The sequence below is a fragment of the Peromyscus leucopus genome, chromosome 16_21, assembly GCF_004664715.2.
Source record: "Peromyscus leucopus breed LL Stock chromosome 16_21, UCI_PerLeu_2.1, whole genome shotgun sequence".
Taxonomy (NCBI): domain Eukaryota; kingdom Metazoa; phylum Chordata; class Mammalia; order Rodentia; family Cricetidae; genus Peromyscus; species Peromyscus leucopus.
This window is the reverse complement of record NC_051084.1, coordinates 71332483-71350229: the sequence shown is the minus strand read 5'-3', so window position 1 is coordinate 71350229 and position 17747 is coordinate 71332483. Positions and strand designations below refer to the sequence as shown.

At 41.2% G+C, this 17747-nt stretch overlaps 1 non-coding gene across 1 annotated transcript; it reads left to right on the top strand.

Moving 5' to 3' along the window:
- Nucleotides 1-1638: 1638 nt before the first annotated feature.
- On the top strand, nucleotides 1639-1740 carry LOC114707472. Its single transcript, XR_003736659.1, has one exon. It is a non-coding gene; the product is annotated as a U6 spliceosomal RNA (small nuclear RNA).
- The last annotated feature ends 16007 nt before the right edge of the window (nucleotides 1741-17747 follow it).

The following is a 17747-nucleotide window of genomic DNA, read 5'->3' as shown; positions in this document are numbered from 1 at the left end:
TCAAGGCGGTGTCAGGTTCATTATTAAAGCTGACTAGGGCACACTATACATATGTATATGCACAAATCCTTGAGAAATGAGTTTTTTAAGCAAAGAAAATTGTGATATAAGAATAAAATTGATATTTCATGAGTAGAAATGGTTTTGTTGCACATTAGGCATTTACCTAATGTGCTTATATTATACATATATTTCATATATAATATTCATGTTCTTATATACTCCTCACACTAATCCTAATGAGCTGAGCTTCAATATTGAGTAAAAATCAGAGTGGTAACTCTCCCAAGGTCAAAACAGGCACGTGTTCTAGAGTCTAACCTGTTTCCTACAGGAGAAGGGAGCTCCTTTTTCTGTCAGAGAAGGGAAGAAGAAGGCAAAGGTCACTAGGAAGCTCGCATTCGTGCTGTATGTTTACTGAATTTTTTTCTGAGACAGGGTTCCTCTATATAGTTTTGGTGCCTGTCCTGGAGCTCACTTGGTAGCCCAGGCTGGCCTCGAACTCACAGAGATCCACCTGGCTCTGCCTCCCGAATGCTGGGATTAAAGGCGTGTGCCACCACCGCCCGGCTAGATTTCTACTTGTTATAAATTTCCTGGTCCATGGTATTCTAATTTAACAGCACAGATTTGATTAGTACATCAAAGGCTTTTAAAAAGATTGTTATTTTTAATTGTGTGTGTGTGTGTGTGTGTGTGTGTGTGTGTGTGTGTGTGTGTGTATCTGTGTATGATCATGTGCAAGTGAGTCCAGGATGCCTTGGATGCTTGGTGAGTGTGTCTGGGCCTGGTGCTGAAGTCATAGGAAGTTGTGAACTGTCCAACATGGTGTTGGGAGATAACCTGGGGTCCTCTGGAAGAGCATAATATATTCTTAACCCCTGAACCATCACTCCAGCCCCAGAGTTTATTTGGAAGATCAACAAAAGTTGTATTTCCTTATAAACGCTAAAACTTCCTTCCTTCTACAGGAAAGACCAGCCCAACGTTTTAAAGCACACTCTGTAAGACTTTCAAAAAAAAAAAAGTCACTGCAAATTTGCATGAAAGTTTTTGGAATATTTTTTTAAAGGGCATATTTTCTTACTCAATATATGTACACAGCATACTTTAATAATAGAGCCAATCCAATGAAATTTCATATGAACACAGCTATAAGCCTTCAAAACAATATATGGACAAAATGATTCAAGAAGCATGTAAAAATCAGGTGAAGTCATGCATGCTTTTACTGCCAGCACTTGGAAGACAGAGATCCTGTCTCAAGAAAAGGCATATGAAAAAATGCCATGCTCACTTCAGCAGCACACATCCTGAAACATTAAAATTAGAACAATAAGGAGGAGATTAGTATGGAAAAAGGAAATGGCTCCCAAAGGCAGTGGCACTATTCAGAGGGATGGGTGGCCTTGTTGGAGGAAGTGTGCCACTGTGGAGGTGGCTTTGAGGTCTTCTATGTTCAGGCTATACCCAGTGACACAGTTCATTTTATGTTGCCTGTGGATCAAGATGTAGAACTCTCAGTTCCTTCTCCAGCACCATGTCTGTCTGCACACTGCCATGTCCTGTCATGATGACAATGGACTAAACCTCTGAAAGCCACCCCAATTAAATGTTTTCCTTTATAAGAGTTGCCATAGTCATGGTGTCTCTTCACAGAAATAGAAACCGTAATTAAGACAATTATCATGGTCCCTGTTCAAGGATGATATGCAAATTTGTGAGGTTTTCCATATATATATATATATATATATATATATATAATATAGATCATGACAAAGTTGGATTTATGGCTTATATAAGGACAGTATAATGTTGGGGAAAGATCTAAAAGTAATAGTTATTCCATTAAAAATTCAATTAAGTATCTGATATTCTTGATAGATGCAAAACAGGCATTTAAAGGTGAGGGCTATGCTATCACTAAAATGATGTCATAAAATAAAATACAATGACAACAGATATTTACATTATATCTGCAGATCTATAACCTTATATATGCCATATGATAACTGTAATATGCATATATCATACTGATAAGTGGTTGAGATATATAATGTCTATATTTATATATGAATTATTTATATTCTTAAAGAAACAACAGAAGAAAAACATCAGAATGTTTATAATTTTGACAGGTGATGATTTGGGAATAATTTTTGCTGCTTTATATTTACTTTTCTATTATTTTACTAAGTTTCTGTGATGTTTATGTTTTGGGCAATAATAAGAAGAATGAGTATTTATTGAAACCCATGAGTGGAGTCAGCCCTCTTGAATTCCTTTGGAGAGCAGGACTTCTCTGAACATAATACAGATAAAGAGGTGGAGATGATGGAGTTGGTCACAGACTTTTGTATTCATCTCATAATAAATTCTAAAATCCCTTGGAAAAAGAGAAACAGTTAACACCAGAGACTTCAGCGGATGCCTTTCTCAGTGCTGAAAACATTCCTCAAAGGTCAGGATAAACCTGGTGTGGTGTTCATCTCTTTAATCTCAGAACTCAGGAGGCAGGGGCAAGTGAATCTTGTGAATTCGAGGTTGACATGATCTATAGAGCAAGTTCTAGGGCAGCCTGGGATATATATATATATATATATATATATATATATATATATATATATATATATATATATATATGACCCTGCCTCAAAAGAAACACACACACACACTAAATAGAAAAGATGAAGATGGTTGGAGACAAGAAAAGGATGCCAACTTCCCAACTTTCACTTTTGTTCAAGACTGAGTTTTAATTCCTATCTGTCTAATAGGGTAAGAGCAGAATGAAAAGACACAAGACAGAAGAAAAAACAAAATTACAACTTCTCAGAAAAAGTGTGGCTTTCAATACTCAGCCATTTTTCCAATTATCATTATCTGCTAGAAATGGGTTAGCAACAAACAGACATGAGCCTTTTTAGAAACAAAATCCCTACCACAAGTTTGGCAGTTATAAATCCTTGTAAGGATCATGTGGAATGGAAAAGTAGTTTAAAGTAACTGTGGAGAAATTGTTTTTTATCTGAGAGTATGAAAATCTTAAGAAAAATACAAAACCCATTTTATAAGAAAAAGCTGACAATCTACCATAAAAATCAGACTTATTGTCCAGGATTCAGCATAAGACAATGAAAAGAGCTGGGCGGTGGTGGCGCACGCCTTTAATCCCAGCACTTGGGAGGCAGAGGTGGGCAGAACTCTGTGAGTTGGAGGCCAGCCTGGTCTACAAAGAAAGTTGATACAAAGGACAGGATCCAAAGCTACACAGAGAAACCCTGTGTCAAAAAAAAAAAAAAGAAAGAAAGAAAGAGAAAAAGAAAGAAAGAAGGAAAATGAAAAGACAATACATAAGGTGAAAAAATTTGACATAAGATTAATAAGTAATATATAGATTCCACAAATCAGTAAGAAGAGAATCCAACGACCCATTAAATTTAAAAATAGGGAATGGTTGTAATCAGAAAGGGAACATTTAAAACTATGATGTCTTGAGTCAAGCAATTGGGATCAGCCCCAGGAGCTGGATTCTTGTGGAGAATTACTGGGCAGAGCTCCCCAAGATAAGGGCAACAATGACAGGAGGTGAGGGAACACAAGTGCGTGGAGGTGAGCTTTCCCCCAGAATATGTAAATGTCAGGACTTAGGTCACAAAGACCTCAGCTCTTCCCATGGAGTCCTAATGATGAGAAATAAGAATAATAAACATTGACTGAAGGAAGTAGTGAGATTGGGCCTCTAGGATCTCTTTGGAGAATAGTACATATCTGCACACAGTCCCAGAAAAAGCGGTGGAGATTAAGGGGCTGATCAAAGAAGTTCAGCTCATCAAGGGAAAGTTTGCTTAGAGCCCTCAGTGTCTGCAAATATCTCAGTCACCCTTGTATGATATAAATCCAGTGGTTTAGTTTCAGAATATAAGTACCCTGGGAACCACCTCAGGTCCAGCTATGGATAAACAAGAAATGCTGGCCCTGCTGGTAGCCTAGTAAATTAGCTCCCCACCCAAACTCTGCTTGTCTAGCTACTTCCACTGAGCAAACCAGAAGTTTACAGTAGAAATCATTGACAGTCAAGCTTGTCTAATGACCTGCAGACACGACAAGACCATGTGCTTAATACACTTTGAAATAAACAGGGCATGAAACAGGTGAATCCACGCAGACTCTGTTGAGAAATGGACAAATATAAATATCGGAAGGTAAGATGTAGATGACTAAGATAGCACCCTTTTGATTACACAAGCAGTGAGGAGATAAAATAAAAGTTATCCAGGCACGGTGGCTCACACCAGTATTCAGGTAGCAGAAGTAGGTGGATCTCTGGGAATGGACTGTCTGGTCTACATAACAAGTCCCAGGTAAGCCAGGGCTACATAGCAAGCCAGTGTCTCAACAACAACAACAATACCTGTCCTCAGTCAGCATGCCTGCCACTCTAAGCTGGTACCATCTCCACAAAATCATGAAGTACACTCCCTCGCTTTCACTGTTCTGGGTCTCCAGTGCTCTTAATATGAAGTGAGAATCCATGTTTTGTAGCTATAGGTTTTCCTGTGTCCCACCCGGCCTGCAGCAGCTTATAAAATAATCACTCAGAGGCTTAATATTAATTACAAACTGTTTGGTCTATGGCTCAGGCTTCTTGCTAGCTATCTCTTACATATTAACTCAACCCATTCTTATTAATTTATGTTTTGCCACGTGGCTTCATGGCATTACCTGTTCTCTCACATCTTGCTTCTCCTGGTGGCGGCTTGGAGCGTCTCCTCCAACTCTACTTTTCTTTTCTCACTCTCTCTTAGATTTCCTGCCTGGCTCCATTCTGCCCTGCCATAGGCCAATGCAGCTTTATTTATTAGTGAATATGGGTGCAATACATATTCACAGCATACAGAAAGTCATCCCACAGCAATGTTTCTTACACTCTAGTCCTAAGCCCAGATGTGGTTGCTTCCAAAACTTTCTACATCTATACCATCTACACTGGAACCTACCATAGAAACATGCTGCTCTAGTCCACATTGGTGATGCATGTCTGTATTCCCAGCTCTCAAGAGGCTGAGGCAGGAAGATGAAAAGTTCAAGGCCAGCAAGGGCAACTTAGTGAGAACCTATCTCAAAAGTAAGAAGAGAAGCTGACATGTAGACCAATGGCAGAATACAGAATACATGCATGAGTCCCTAGGCTTAATACTCAGTACTGCAAAACATAAAAAAGTTAAAATTAAAAATAAGAAAACTATTATGCTTTTAAAAACAAAGCTTGAGTATCTAGAGTCCCAGTAATGGGGTTACTAAAAGTGACTTCTATAGAAATCCTATAATAACACAGTTATCAAATCTGACTGCAATGGAGCCCATGCTGAAGAATGTCCAGAGAACAGAAATCATACTTAAGATCTCATTCCTAAGCATCTCTCAGCATCAATCAGGTGTTATGAAGGCAAGGAATAAGACTAGAGGGAGAGACACCAATGTTCATCTAAAACTCTGCGGTGATTTGGCCTGCTTGTTTTGGCCCTGTCTTTGTTTAGTGCCTTGGAGACTTGGGAAAAAATGGAAAATTTGAGCACTTTCCAGGTATTACTTCTGAGGAATTTATGCATATATTAATACATAAAGGCCAGATAAGTTTTGAAAAATAATAATAATTAATAGAAAGGAAACTTGTGTAAGTACACCATGACCTACTTTGGGAAGGCCTGAACCAAACCAGCAAGGAAAGAAGTATTAGAAGATTGTTATGGTTAGTTTTAATTGTCAACTTGACATAACCTAGAGTTATAATCTAGGAGAGTTATAATCACCTGGAGAGTCTTAGTGAGAGATTTGTCTACATTGGGTCGGCCTGTGGGAGTTAATGTCTTAGATTAATTGATGTGGAAAGACACTACCTACCATAGGTAGCACTATCCCTTAGTTAAGGGATCCTGACCTTTATAGGAGTGGATCAGTTGAGCTGAACACAAGAAAGTAAGTATGTATGCATTCATTTCTCTCTACTCATGACTGTAGATGTGATATGGCTAGCTGTTTGAAGGTCTTTGATCTCCCTACAATGATGGAGTGTAACCTAGAAACACGGGTTGAAATAAATCCATTATCCATTAAGTTGCATTTTGTCAGGGTGTTTTATCACAACTGAAATAAACAACAACAAAGATTAAACCCCAATGCAAGAACACTCTGTAAATACACTAGATGCAAAACTATTGGATCAGAATCAAAACAAAGGCCATAGATCAGTGCTCCTCAACTTACCTGCAATTAAAAGTTGCTGTTAGGTTGGCTGTTTGTCTGATTGATTGGGGAGTTCTGCTTGGCAAGGTCTAGCTGCAGAGCCTCTCCAGTGGTCATCCTAGCTCAGGCTTCTAAGTAGTCGGGTCAGATGCATGCGCTACCATTCAAACATTTCTAGCGTATTATGGACCTGTGCCTTAGCAAAAGTCTGTTCATGTATACTTGGAATTAGTATGGTGTCAAATCACAGTAAGAGTTCTACACTGCTAATTCTAGTTGGTGTGCTTTTCTCATAGGAGCAAGCCACTCATGGAATTAGCTGCCCATGGGAATTACCGTTGCAGCAGAGCCACAAAGAAGGGAGAGGATCTAAGTCTAGTGTGAGATAGATGGCTTAGCTGGTAAACAGGAAGGTTCACTACTCACCCTGATGTCTGGCAGGATTCAGAGGGAGCCAAAGGTTTCAAATCAACTGGAGAGAGAATTAAATGGAAGTAGCAGCTCAGTTAGCAAATATCGCAGGAATGAGCCTGTTTTCCTGAGAGGTAAACTCTTTCCCATTTAATACTTCATTCCTGGACTAACCAGGGGCAAGTAAGAACTAATTATAAATCTCTCTTGCTCTTTGCTGTGTTGGAGCACATGAGTGTCTCTAAAGACATGACTCTCTTTTCAATATGTTCTGAAAGAAGGAGGATAATAGAAAATGCCATTTGCTACTCTATCCAGCAAGAAGGATTCTGGCCATAAAAATAGAGCCTACTCTTATATTACCATGGGGAGTGGCAAACAGCAGGATATCATTGGGAGAGGAATTGGGCAATAATTACCAGAACTTCACAGACATTTGTTCCTTATCTAGCTGTTGTATTCCTAGTTGTTCTGGTAGAAAATAAAAAAGACACACATAGCAAGCTAGGGCTTCCTAATCATTTCTACTCAAAACTTCTTCTTCTTCTTTTTTTTTTCTTTCCGTTTTTCAAGACAAGGTTTCTCTGTGTAGATTTGTGCCTTTCCTAGAACTCACTTGGTAGCCCAGGCTGGCCTTGAACTCACAGAGATCCGCCTGGCTCTGCCTCCCGAGTGCTGGGATTAAAGGCGTGCGCCACCACCGCCCGGCTTCAAAACTTCTTTGTTGAAAAATTTTATGAGACCCTAAGTAAATAGGGTTATCAAATAGGCATACAAATCAAATACTTGGTGATAATAAATCTCAAAGAAACTTATTTTAAAATGGTTCTTTGGCATATATATTACCATTTATTAAGGAAGAAAGTGAATTTGCATACTAATAAAGAATGTGTTTATTTTTACATAAAGAATTAAATCTTTGTGGACTATTTGATTTTTCAAGACAGAGAGCATCTTCAATACATTTCAGATTAATTAATTTTATAACCACCAATCCCATGAACATCACTTTATACAAAATGGCAGAAGTGTATTTGCAGCAATTTCAGAACTTGTTGGAAATTCAATTGTAATTCTGAGCCAAATTCATTGAATCCTTTTGATGAACCTCAAGTCATCAACTCAAGCAGCAATTTTTAAAATCAAACATTTTAACACAATACTAATAATATATAATATAGTATTATATGTAATATACATATAACATATAATGACATATATCAAATTATTATATATTATATGTAGTATACAAGCAGGCAAAGCACACACAAACACATTAAATAAAATAAAAGAATGAAAACTAAAATAAAAGAAGCTGTGCACTAAGACGACATTAGAAAATTCTTCTAAGTAACAAATTCCTAAAACCAGTCCAAATAAACTATGGTGTAGCCAAAGAACCTGTGCTGGGCTTTTAAAAGGGATAAGAAATATCCTTATATGCTACTCACAATTAATATGGTATGTATAGTAAGTTAATATTTACCTAAAGCAAGGAGTAGATAGATGATGGATGGATGGATAGATAGATGATGATGATAGATAGACAGACAGACAGACAGACAGACAGACAGACAGATAGATAGATAGATAGATAGATAGATAGATGGATAGATGATAAATAGATAAATGTACAGATAGGTATCAATAAACAAGCAACCAAAGGGTTAAAATACAATTTAATTTTTGAAACAAATACTAACCTCTAGGGAAATAGTTTTTAAAGCCATTGCTGTGTTTTTGGAAAAGAGGGGAAGGGGGACTGAGACAGATGCTAGATTTTATTGAATTTGTCTTATTTGTAGATTTGACTTTCACACCCTGTAAATATTTGACACACTTTTAAAATAAAAATAAAAATTTTAAAGTAATTTTTAGAAAGAGAAAATGAATGGTTGGTAAAACAGCAGCGGCAGCCTCATGCTAAGAAAGCCGCAGAACCTGTGTGTCTAGTGGGGAAACCTTGCCACAAAAGGAAGCTGGATCCAATAGTTATGGAGTCCATGTCTTTAATCCCATCACTGTGGAGGCAAAGGCAAGAACAGATGGATTTCTGTGAGTTCCTGGCTAGCTGTGACTGCACAATGGGACCCTGTCTCCAAGAGGAAAGGAAAAGAAAGAAGGATGGCAGGCAAGCAGACAGGCAGGAAGGAATGAAAGAAAAAAGGAAGGAAAGAAGGAGGAGGGAGGGAGGGAGGGAGGGAGGGAGGGAGGGAGGAGGGAGGGAGGAAGGAAGGAAGGAAGGAAGGAAGGAAGGAAGGAAGGAAGGAAGGAAGGAAGGAAGAGATTCCCTGACTGCTTTTATGGTCATCACCTCTTTAGTGATAGGCCCTGCTCTTCAGACCAGGCTGTGCTTTGTAAGGATGAAGCCATGGTACTAACCAAGGTGGGCTGACTGGAACTGCTGGCAAAGGAAAGAGATACCGGCTTAAGATCCAAGAGTGTGTGGAATTCTTTTTGTTGTTTAGACTTTGAACTCATGATCTTCATACCTTCTGAGGGTGGAGATTACAGGACCATGCCAGCACACCAAGTTTAAGATTAAAGAGGGCATGTGAAAATTCTGTTTCTGGATTGGAATTGGCAGCACCACTGTGGAAGGGATGAGGCAGGGAGATGCCTCCCGGCACTGTCTGCTGAGGTTGAGAAGTACCAACACAATCATGCTAAAGTGTTCTCACCCTATCAGAAAATCCCCACAAGAGCAGCTGGAAATGCTGGGCAGCTGTCATGCTGGCACTGTGGAGGCTGAAGCGGGAGGAATGTGTGTTCGGGGCCATCCTTTCCTGTATAGCAAGAGCCTTTAGAAAATCTCCTTTAAGCAGCAGCTGGTCAACACGTGAGGCAGAAGGAACACAGAGAAAGCCCGGGAGGTGTTGCAGTGGGCAGTAAGAAAGCTACACCACCTACTAGGTATGTCCAAAAGACTTGGGTTTGATTCAGGAAAAACAAATCATTGATATGCATAACACTTCAGTTTATTGAAATATATCAGATATGTTTAAATAACGGAGTCTGTAATGACACTTCAAAAACAGATAGAAAAGCCAGAAATGCAGCTATTTTGAACAGTGAAGCTGTGGTTGATATATTGTGCACCCCAATAAACTTATCTGGGGGTCAGAGAACAGAACAGCCATAATATTAAACATAGAGGTTCGGCAGTGGTAGCACACGCCTTTAATCCTATCACTTGGGAGGCAGAGATCCATTTGGATCTCTGTAAGTTTAAAGCCACACATGGTGACTCATGCCTTTAATCCCAGGAAGTGATGACAGAAAGCAGAAAGGTATTTAAGGTGTGAGAACCAGGAACTAGAGCTGGTTAAGCTTTTAGGCTTTTGAGCAGCACAGTTCAGCTGAGAGGCATCCAGTCTGAGGAAAAAGGATCAGCTGAAGAACTGGTAAGGTGAGGTAGCTGTGGCTTGTTCTGCTTCTCTGATCTTCCAACATTCACCCCAATACCTGACCCCGGGTTTGATTTTATTAATAAGAGCTGTTAAGACTTCCGCTACATGAGGCAGAGGGGAAAATCAAGAATTTAGCTAGTCCTTTCCCTATGAGTTGTTCCTGAGCAGCCAGAAGTTGACAGGAAAAGTCTATCGTTACAAAATTTTCTAAACACCAAAGGTCAACATATCAGGTTAAAATAGCAGTATCTGTCAGTGTTTCCAAGGAACAAATTTGTACATGTCAGTGTTAATCATTAAAGACAAAAGCAGAAGCCACCCGGAAGTCCCTACCACTTGGTAGGAGAAGAAATATCATTCGTTCCATCTGTGTCAGACCAGCCTTTATCTACCTCTCTACCCTGTTGAGAATTCCTTCTCTGGGGAGACAAAAACAATGTCTACACTCTTCTCACAAGATCCCAATGACAAACCAAAGTACAAATCCAGCAGAGTCTGCCCTGCAGAAGCAGTGAGTCTCACTGGACTCACTTCTGAAGCAAATGGCTACTGGCAGGAATGTTGACTGATGCCACATAGCTGCCATCAGCGCAATCCACCCTGCGAGACTCCCTATGAGACAGCTTGCAGTCTAATAAGGTGATGAGGACAGGGAAGTGCAGCTCTTACCCCGATACTGACTCACACATATAAATTCCAAAATCCAGAAGACAATCACACACACGCTGGTGGAATCATTGAAGCCGGTAAGGAATTGTCACAGTTTTAAGGACAGTGACAGTAGTGCTATATTTAAAAGAAATAATAAAGCAGAAACTTGATTCCCTTCCAGACCAGCTTGGTCTCAGGTGAACAAAAGGATGGAGAAAGTACAAACAGAAGAATTTTAAGAGATCCCTCCCTCCCAAGTTTGGGGAAGCCTATCTGTAGAATACCAGCAGATGTCCTAAACTGCAAAGTCCCATTCCCTCTCAAGATTCTAGAGCTATTCATATACTGTTCAACTCTTTTATGTCACCAGCCGAGTTCCTCTGGTGAATTACAGCCTTCTGCCCACTTTGGGACTATCCATTACAGATGCAGCCGGCAGCCAAGATGCGGCTGGCTCCTCTCACTCGGTGTTTCCATCAGTAGATTTATAATGAGAAAAAAATGCACTTTTACTGAGACTAGGCAGGGCTCCCCTCAAATGATCGGGGCTGTTCTAGGGACAATTTGCAGAGCCTTCTTCCAACCACATAGCGAACAGCCCCCGACCCCGCTAGCTTTTTAAAATCTACTAAACAATGTGAAGCCACAGTTTCATTTTTTTTCTCTCTGGCTGGAGATGGTGGAAATGTTCATCACACAGTGGGAAGTCGTATGTGAAACAGGTGTTTTATTCCCTAGCAGGTAAAATGGGTTTGATTCCTGAGAGAGGCAGGCGTTTCAAGGTATCAGCGAGAGGTCCAGATGGTGTGTATTTTCATATCTAATATTATATAAAAGATTTCGGATGTATCCTGACTCTTAACAAAACCATAAATTCACAGCTTATTGCAAAGCTGAACAGCTCTGGAAGCTACTAATTAGTATAGCTGCTTTTGCTCTTCTAGGGATCTAGCCTGTCTGAGCCTATTCATGTTTAGCTTCTGGTAAAAAGACAAAGAGTTCCAGGGGAGGAGCCCCTCCCACTTAAGGGCCAGCTGCCTGCAGAACATTTGAACTTTAGGGGTTTTGCAAGTGTTTACTAAGCCAGGAGCAGAAATGTGGGTGAAGATTTTAAGGAAAAGTCCAGCTTGTGGAGGGCAGAAGCTTTCCCTGGCCATTCCTTCCTCTGTACATCACTCCCCTGCAAACACAATCAACTGCGTCTTGACAATAATGATTCAAAATGAAAAGGTACCACAAGTCTCTTATGAACTAGTGTTTTTAGATTGCTGCACATGGCCCCTGATCCAATATTCTGATAACCCATGATTGGGCACGGTGACGTCAGCTCTGAGTTACAGTTAAAACAAATGCGATGTAGAGAGCTCCAGCTACTTGCTCAAGTCAACGCAGCTCTCACTGTAGCAGAGTTACATCCCCTCCCCAGCTGCTCGTGGTTTGGAGCTTTGTTGTTGTTTGTTTGTTTGCTTGTTTCATACTGGAGTGCTGAATTTTTTTCTTTCTTTCTTTTTTGAGTTTTTGTAGACAAGGTCTTGACATGTAACCCAGCCTGAACTCAAACTTTCAAACTTCCTGCTTACTTGTCCTAAAGGTTGAGATTACAGGCACCACTACCATGCCTGGTATAGGGACTGAACCCATGGCTTCACATGCTAAGTCAGCTACCTCTGAGCTCCACCACCTTCCTTCCCTTCTTCCTGCATGGCAATCCAGAAAGTACTGTGCATGCTGAGTACAGAGGAAACCCTTGTAAGAGTTCCATACAATATGTAGCCGCTACTATTCTGAAGACCAGTCAGCTCTATAACAGGCTAGGCTTGCTCCTGTTATGGAAAGTAGCAACCTGGATATTCATGAAGGGCCTGGGCAGAGTTCAGCCTACTACCCTGGACCCCTGCCTCCCTAATCAGTGTATCAACCACAGCAACATGAAGGGAACGTGCTGAGTGGAGAGAGAAAACTCATGGGTGCTAAGACTGTGTGAATAGGGTTTCTGTGAGAAAAGTCAACAGGATGTGCTTACTGCCTGACTTCTGACACACACACACACACACACACACACACACACTTTCAGCATCTATGGACACTAATCTCTGCAAATGCCTTTCAGTTCAGCTTCATCCTCTAGAACGTGCAGTGAAGAAAGAAAGGCCAGAAGGTGGAGGATCTCTGTCCCTGCCCTTTTACAGCAGCCGCAGTATCACCTCCTTGGTGTTCACCTGGTCACTCACTGGGTTCAGTGTTCTCATATCCTCAGTTCTTTGTGTGAGATAACGGCTAAGCATTTGTCTCTGATTAAAAACAAATTTCTTTGTTTTTGACATGTGTATGTGTGTGGAGGGAGCTGTGTTTTTATGTTTATAGATGTACACACACATGTATGTGGAGACCTGAGCTTGGTGTCTAGAATCATTCTTGATCAGACTGCTCTTCACTTCATTCACTGAGGCAAGGTCTCTCAGTTGAACCCACAGCTCATAGAGAAGGCTTGTCTTATGGGTCAGCCTACCCTGGGGATTGCCGTCTTTGCCTTCTGCATGCTAGAGTTGCAGGTAGGCTGCCACACCCACCAGCATTTATTTGGGTGTAAAGGATCTAAACTCCAGTCCATACCCCAGCATGGCAAGTGCTTTATCCACCCAGCCATCTCCCCAGCTCTGAAAATCAATTTCTTAATGCCAGTGCTTGTGCTCAAGCCACAGCTCGGATAATGGCCTCATCAGAATAACAATGCGAAGATGATTTCATTTTGGAGGGTTGTGATTGGCTGGATAGAAGCTCTTTAAAACAAGAACTTCGGAATATGTCTTACAAACTTCACAGCACGGGTATAATCTGCAGATTCTGAAATGAAAAGTTAACCCAAGAGTACCCTAAAGAAGTGGCGGTGCTTCTGGGTAAGTTCTGTGGAATGCTGTTCATTACTTTATCTTCAAGCTAGTTAATTTTGTTCTAACGGCACTGGTGCATTAACGTTTGCGGACTGAAATTGCCTAGAAAAGCCATAAGTATGTGGAAAATTCTGCAGCCTGACTGATTTGACCTCCGCGATTATGGATAGGTAGAACGTTGCAGACTAATAGCCGTTTATCACCCACCTCTTAAGCCAGCCTAGCATCCTCTTGACTACCCAGTCAAGGCTTTGGAGTGTATTAACTAGACAAACTATTAGTTTTCAACAACTTAAAGTTAAAAATGTCTTCAAATCATATTTGAAACTTAAAGCAGAGTTCCCTACCTACTGTAACCAGCCTGTTAGCTCCTCCGGTGTGCTTAGGAAGTACACTCACTTATCACTGTATTTTTTCTGTGAGTAATAAGAGCTCCCATGGTGGATCATGTCCTTCGGGCCACCCAAATCCTTGTTCCTGGGCCATAGCCATTCATATAACCCATCTTAGTCCTTTCAGAGCCGGGACTGTACTTGGTTAACCCTTTCTAAGAGAGAAGAAAGGAGAAAGTCAAAGCTTTTGACTTGTGGCCCTGGTGGTGACTCTCAGTCATGACTTTCTCTTCACTGTGGTAAGGTGTTTTGTTGTTGTTCTTTTTTGTTTGTTTATTTCCATAAGTTTTAAAAAAAGACTGACTGACAGGGGTCCAAACTGAACAGCATGGGGAAAATATCTCCCCTTCCTGCTGGGGTGTGTTGTGAAGAAGTGAGCTGGGAACAGGAGGAAGAAAGTGCATGGGTATGCAGGAGGAACAAGATGGCCCTAGATCCAACCCTGGGGTGTGGCCCCAGAGGCTGCCTCTGTTTTCTACATGTGTTTTGGGCCATAACACGGCCCATTCCTGCGATATTTTCATTTCATGTTCTTATTCTCTTAATGCTCCAGCAATTCCAAACTCTCATATTTAGGGAATTCCCAGGTCTCAATCCTAAAGCATTGTGCTTCCTTTCCAGCCCTTCAGAGGCACGTGTGCTAGGGGAAGCGCTGAGTCCTCCCTGTCAATCCAATTTGCAATAAGCAGTTCCCCAGGTGCACCCATTCCATGGTCCCATGTTGCTTTGCGCCTGCTCGGCATCCTTGGGGGGAAGCATTTGGATTGCTTTTTCATCTCCGAAAAGATACTCTAGTCACAAACCAGTCATCTGCCTGTTAAGCTGTATTTAGAACAAATCACTGCGAAGCACAACAAGCCACCGACAACAAAAGAGCTATGCTTATTTCTTTCTAGACTTTTAACAAAATGTTTGATGCTGTGGAGATTTCCAAACAATTAATGTGCAATTGGGGACTGTTGTTCATGGGATTTATTTACCAAGTGTAGAGAACTCAGCTGGAGTGTGGCTGCAAGCGAGGCCCCTGATGAAATGGTAGCTGAAGACTGGCAAAATGTATGAGCCCTTTCCTGAGTGGCAGTACGTTTTCAAAAGGGTGACTGCTCGTAAGTGTCACATTGCCAAATCATGCAAGACTCTAGGAAATCTACCCCTCTCAGCCAAAGGGGGCGTTTGGTTTCAGAGTCGCAATCAGGTGGTTATTCCAAGCAGGTTGGGAGGCTGCCTGGTACTTTGCAGTGTCTCCCAGGACACAAAGCAAGGCACACACAACTGTGCATGCATTCATACAGACCAGGAAAAGGGAGAATGTCTAACAGGCACTTTATAAAAGTCAGATCCCATATTATAGAATCCAAGACTCTCAGAAACTTTACAAACACATTGTGGGATGCCCAGAGAGAACCCAGCTCTTTTGAGCAGTTTCTGGGCCTCTTTGTGCAGGCCCCAGAAGGTCTGGCAAGCTTTTGTTCTACCAGGCAGGGCAAAAAGAGGCCAGAAATAAAAAAGGATGCATCTATCCCATACAAAATAGTAAAAATGAAATAGAGAAGGTGTGAAGTTAGACAGTGCATTTATGTGCTGAAAACCAATGCCAAGAATAATTGTTATGGGCCTGGCTCCTAGAGGCGAGATTTGTTAACAAAACTGTCTCTAAATATTTATGTTCAGCTAAATAATTGCTAAATAATTCCAGATCTCAAATGGAAATATGGAATCAGAACTAGTGCAAATTAGTAAATCTCTGAGATAGTGTACTGCTATTTTACCCTGTTCAATGACACCTTTCAACTTTGATCACACAACTAACATCCCTTCTGTGAGTCTTTTCAGGCCCCACACAAGAAGGCTTCCTTTGGAAATATTTCCCTATAATAAACAAAGCACTTGCAGAAGTCCATTTATCAATATCATTTGCTTTAAAATTATTAAAGACATACAGAGGTTTGTGTTCTGCCTTGTGGCATTGTGTGTTATTTTGATTTAGAGTCTTGTCTGCTCGGGGGTTGGAGGAAGGATGGAACAGAGCGCACTTCCTGATCACCTTTGACCATCACCTTCCTGAGAACCAATATGTGTTTATAACTTCAATTTTAGGGCCCTGGCTGGTGCTTAGTGAACTCAAGATTAAAAACAGGACTCCAATCTGCAGCTAGAGGAAGAAAATATTTTGAATGAAGCAAGAGAAAGAGAGAGCATTATGTGTCGTGTTTAATAAAGTTCCCACCTTCTTGCACCAGAGCAAGGGAACTGAGCAGGCTTTTGATCCCAAGTTGAGATATTATAAATTCAAAGTTAGTTGAAATAGCAACCTATATTTACTTGTATTTCTTATTTGTTCTGTTTCCAATATCATAAAGAGAGCTTGTTGGGGAATATTATTTTAAGGTGTTACTTTTGCTTATGTTGTATATATTTAACTCTGTGAAGCTTTGCCTGTCTAAAACACTTGATGGTCTAATAAAGAGCTGAATGGCCAATAGCAAGACAGGAGAAAGGATAGGCAGGGCTAGGGGCAGAGAGAATATATAGAAGGAGAAATCTGGGAGGAGGAGAGCTAGCAGCCAGAGAAGAAGGAGGACATCAGGGGCCAACCACCCAGCTACACAACCAGCAAGCCACGGAGTAAGAGTGAGATTTACAGAAGTAAGAGAATGGGAAAAGCCCAGTGGTAAAAGGTAGATGGGATAATTTAAGTTAAGAAAAGCTGGCTAGAAACTAAGCCAAGTTAAGGTCAGGAGTTCATAATTAAGAATAAACCTTGGTGTGTGATTTATTTGGGAGCTGGGTGGCGGGCCCTCCAAAAGAGAAAAAGAGTAAAAAACAAACAACAAGAGTTGGAGTTTTGAATGTATTCTGCCATAAACAAGCACTGTGATGTCACTTCCTGTCTTTGAGATGTCTCCATCTGTGAATAGGAGATGGGATACAGCGCTGACCAGACTTTCCAGAGAGTTCTACCCTGAAGCCAGTCATCAATTTTTTTTATAATATTTTATTTTAAAAAATTTCTTTCCTTTTACATACTGACCCCTGTTCCCCCTCCATCCCCTTCTCCTACTCCCCCGCCGCCTCCCCCAATATCACTCCCATTCACTCCTCATAGAGGGTAAGGCCTACCTTAAGTAATCAACACAGGCTGGCATAATAAGTTGGGGCCAGATCTAGCCCCTCACCCCTGAATCAAGGCTGAGTAAGGCATCGCACCATAGGGAATGAGCATTAAAAAGCCAGTTTGTGTACCCGGGATAAGTCCTGGTCCCATTGCCAGGGGACCCATAAACACTTCAAGCCATGCAACTTTCATCCACATTCAGAGGGCCTATTTCAGTCCCACGCAGGCTCCCCAGCTGTCAGTCCCGAGTCCATGAGCTCTCACTAACATGGGTCAGCTATCTCTGTGTTTTTCCCATCATAATTCTGACCCCCCCCCCTTGTTCTTATAATCCTTCCTCCCTCTCTTTAACTGAACTCCAGAGTCTTGGCCAAGTGCTTGGCTGTGGGTCTCTACATCTGCTTCCATCAGTCACTGGATGTGGGTTCTATGATAACATTTAGGGTAGACACCAGTCTGAGTACAGGGGAAGGCTAGTTCAAGCACCCTCTCCACCATTGCTATGAGTCTTAGCTGGGGACAGTCTTGTGAGCTCCTGGGGTTTTCCCTGACTCCAGATTTCTCCCCATCCCCTTACTGGTAAGATATCTCTTTCATTGCTCTCCCTCCCTGTCTCTTCCCCAACTTGGCC